This window comes from Nanorana parkeri, unplaced genomic scaffold (assembly GCF_000935625.1).
Source record: "Nanorana parkeri isolate BGI_ZX_2015 unplaced genomic scaffold, ASM93562v1 scaffold355, whole genome shotgun sequence".
Taxonomy (NCBI): Eukaryota; Metazoa; Chordata; class Amphibia; order Anura; family Dicroglossidae; genus Nanorana; species Nanorana parkeri.
Window position 1 is genome coordinate 272,259 of NW_017306623.1, and position 4,331 is coordinate 276,589.

The following is a 4,331-nucleotide window of genomic DNA, read 5'->3' on the forward strand; positions in this document are numbered from 1 at the left end:
AAAAAAAAATGTCATGACTTGTCTAGGCAGTATCAATTTTAAACTTTAACTCTAGCTTATGCTGTAAAAATAGATTCAAAAATACTAAAAAAATGTGGCTTTTGGAAGACTATGAATGCTGTATTCAGCATCTACTGTTAAGTAAGGTTTATATCAAGTCAAGAGGGTGTCCTAGAACCAGCAGACAGACATGGCCTCTTTTGTATTGGACACTAAGTTGGATCTATTTTAAAACTTGTCATTAATGAAGTATTATTAATTATAACATTTATTGGCATTTTATAACATTATATGACTTGCATGAATGTGTACTACTGTAGATGCAGTTTTTGTTTAGTAATGTTTGCAGGAGGAGCTGATGATAAGGAGGTTGATTTTAGTAACAGCAGAGTGGTTTTAATCTGGAGGCTTTAATCCTGATTCCTCTCCATCACTAAAACTGAACACATTTGATATAAAAGCCAGGCTGGCAGTTAACTCTTTGCCTGCTAAGTTCTTATTTTGTAGATGGCCGTATTTTATTGTGCTACAGTTTCCACTGGCTGCGGATCTGTCAGGCTTTGTTCAGTCACATTGGAACCGACAAGCTCTATTAAGGATTTCTAGTGGATAGGTACATGTTGAGGTCAATGCAACAATAGCTTATGCAGTTTCAGGCATCTCTTAGTTTGTCACTCAGTAGAACATATTAAAGCCCCATTTGGAGTCTATAGTGTACAGAGATGCATACAGTCTAACCATGGTGAATCATCGCAGATATGAATCAGATGATTAAAGGGCATTACTCCCCCGTCCCTCTCCTCTGCGGTCCTGTGCCCAGGAACATCTGTCAATAGGCTTTCTGAACATTAGTTAGCACTGTCACAATGTGATTTTTCATTCCCTGCTTCAAAAACTGTGGATGCATTTTGAGTTCACAAATGCACCAACTATTGCACCGAGCTTAACCTGAACTTGTGTTGTAAAATGTGCCCTTTAGAGATTGTCCCTTGTAATGTTATTCTCATGATATAATAATTTTTAAGCTGGTTGCTGATTGGGAATTTGCCAATTGCTTTAAATAATTCTGCTCTCCAGAAACGGAGACTTGTTAACACGGGTTCCGCTGCCAGGGGCACTTGCCCCATATATGCCTCAATGGAGCCCAGTCACAGAAATCACAGGCAGCTGTAGGAGATGTTCCATGAGCACCTACAGCAGTGAATCCCATTTACAGCAACTAAGGGATTTTGTTTTTTTGGAAGAAAATAGGTCACATGCACAACGCTGCAAATCATGTGGCTTTTTCATGGGGCCAATAGGGTTTTTCCGTATTATGAGCTCAGAACAAAACCTCTACTGGAATTTACTAATTTTTTTCCATCAGCATTTCTGATCTTCTCCAAGCAGCGAAAGGACCATATCTCTACTGAATACTGTTTCTGAAAGAATCCTCCAAATCGTGCCGAAAATTATCTACCGTCGGTGTGTCATACGGTAAGTTGGCTTTGGTTTGACTGCATAGTCATCATTGAAAGTGTATAATATTGTATTTATCCCATTGCCTTGGTTATTTAAATATAATATTGGCAGTAGTGCAGTTTTAAAAATATGTCTTAACTGATTACTTCACGAATAGCTTTGAAATTGTTCAGTCAACTGATAAAATTGGTTTTTAATATGTAATCTTAATAAACTGTGCATCCTTATACAGTATAGCTGTTATATATACTGTGAAATTATTTAGAAAATCTATTTCTCTTTGTGTCATATTTCAGACTGGAAATAGTTTTTCCGTGTGTGTAAAATCTTTAACGATCATAAAAAAAAATCATCTTGGCCCGTTTCTGACGCAAACCCACAGAAATACAATATCTGTCAGCCCCCAGGCGTCCATTTTGTGAGAGAAGCCCAGTACACATTTTACACCATTTTCTCCATCTCATAGGAGAAGACCTAACTGGAGTCTAATTGTTTCGCCTCTAGAATGCGCCCTATCTTTACATCCATATTTCCATTCAGGAAACCCCTATGTGATCAATGTAAAAGATTCAATTTCAATTACATATGAATGTGAATACAAACTAACTTTGTTTAAGTGTGAAGATCCCTTCAAAACAAAAATGTACGTAATATAATGCAATCTCTTTTATGCGTTTTATTCCCCGAAATGGCTGCTGGCTATTTCTGCCATTATTTGCCACTGTCGTTGAGAACAGCCATGATCTGTTCAGACTGTACAATGGTGCTACAGCTTAGTCTGTAATCACAGTAAGGACTATAAAATTACCTTAGCCTATAGACTATGACTTAGAAACCATTAAGTGGTCTTCTTCTGTTGCTTGTGGACATTATGTTTGTTTTAGAAGAACGATAGTGAAGACATTAGACATTTGAAAAGCCCATATTTTTCTATCAGCTCCCAGGTTCCATTAATGCTGAGGGTGTTTTGAATGATAGGAAAAACATTGTTGTTGTTCTTGTTTTAATCAAAGCACATATTAGATCTTGTAAATGGTTGAGGTTATGATTATAAATAAATTCCATGCCATTGTGATTTGCCATATGGATTTGGAGCTATAGACTGTATATCTGCTCAGAATATATGAATTATGTATTTACTGTAGCTGCCATTATGTTGTTATGAATTTTGTATTTTAATACTAATTTGTTCAGTTTCTTGAAAATGTCTGTTTTTCATAGGCATGTACACATATACAGATGATTTTGTTGCATCTTATCATATATAGGATATACATGTAAAGACAATACAGCTTTCGTGTAACTGATTCAGAAAGAATGTTACATTATTGCCCCCTTATATGGTAGTCCATGCATAACAAAAGGCAAAAATCATATATTTACTGACAATGCAATTTGACTGGGACGCTATTGGTGTGTGTGCATTTAGATATTAACATGAAATATGCTTACTGATCTATTCCCAACACAATATGCATATGTAACAAAGAAATGTCAAGTGTGTATTATGCATGTTTATTGTATGCAATTTGTATGCAATATACAGATTACCTACTCATATGTACACTGATTTAAATGGACTGTCTGGTCATTCTAGATGAAAGCTGGGCACACTTTTCTAAGAGCAAGTGATTAGATATGATAGACACTGGTGAAACATCTGTTGTCTGCCACTATGTCTTGTCACTGACCATTTGCAGTGATGACAATGGGGTCCATTAAGATCCATTGCTGGCTTTGGCAGATTATGGGAGATCTTTTTGTAATATAATTAAAACAAACCTATACTTGAAAAATTGATTTGAGATTTTAAGACCCCATTCATACCTATATGTTTAGGTGCGCTTTGGGATTCCTGGTCAGGAACTTACAATTTCAACAGGGATCTCTAATCTGCCGTTTACAAGCAGCAGTTCAGTTGTCACTTGTTCAAGTTAATGATCAGGTGACAGCCGCTGCATTTAAACACCAGCACACCTCATGTAATCGTATGTGATACAATTACATGCGGTTAGGAATCAATCACTCATGCATCGATCGTTCGTCCAGGGAGAGTAATTGATTCCTAACCGCATCACATACAATTACATGCAGTGTGCTGATGTTTCAATGCAGCGCTGCCACCCAATCACTAACGCATTAAGGGTGACAGATGTCGCTCATAAACGGCTGAGTAGGGATTCCTGCTGCAGAAAAAAACATGTTCCTGACGCTGGAATCCCTAATCGCACATAAACATATATGTGTGAATTGGGCCTTCTCCATTAGACCACTAAGTGAAACTAAAAACAGGATACTGGGCTACCTACAGCAAATAGTTATGTGACAATAACCAAGGCATTGGTTATGTGGTCTCTGCCATTGGGGTACTTTTGCAGACAAAGTCACTGATGGCTTAGAACTGCCTGAATGTCTGTCCTATATATAGTGTCAGCAGAGACCACGTGACCAGTGCCTCAGCATTGGTTAGATGATCAGTTTACAGAGGTAGTAAGAAATGCTTGTTTTCCCGACTAATATACAGCTTTATTTATCATTTATTTATCCAATGGGATTTTACTGTAACAATTGCTTAGAACATGTCCTATGAAAAAAACAGTTTTTGTAGACTATTCTATTCTTATCCCAGCCCGTTCCTGTATCCTTTGTTAGCTTTGAAGCTTCGGGAATAATGTTTTCAGACAAATATCATGAATACAGAATTCAGTTTATTTTTAGTACATACATCATACTTATACAGTTTCAAGACTTTGCAGAATATGTGTGATGTGTCTACATTAAACTACATTCTTAAACAACGTCATCAAAATTAGCTTTGCAAGCAGGAAACACCTTCCAGTGGTTATCGGGTATGTATATATATATATATA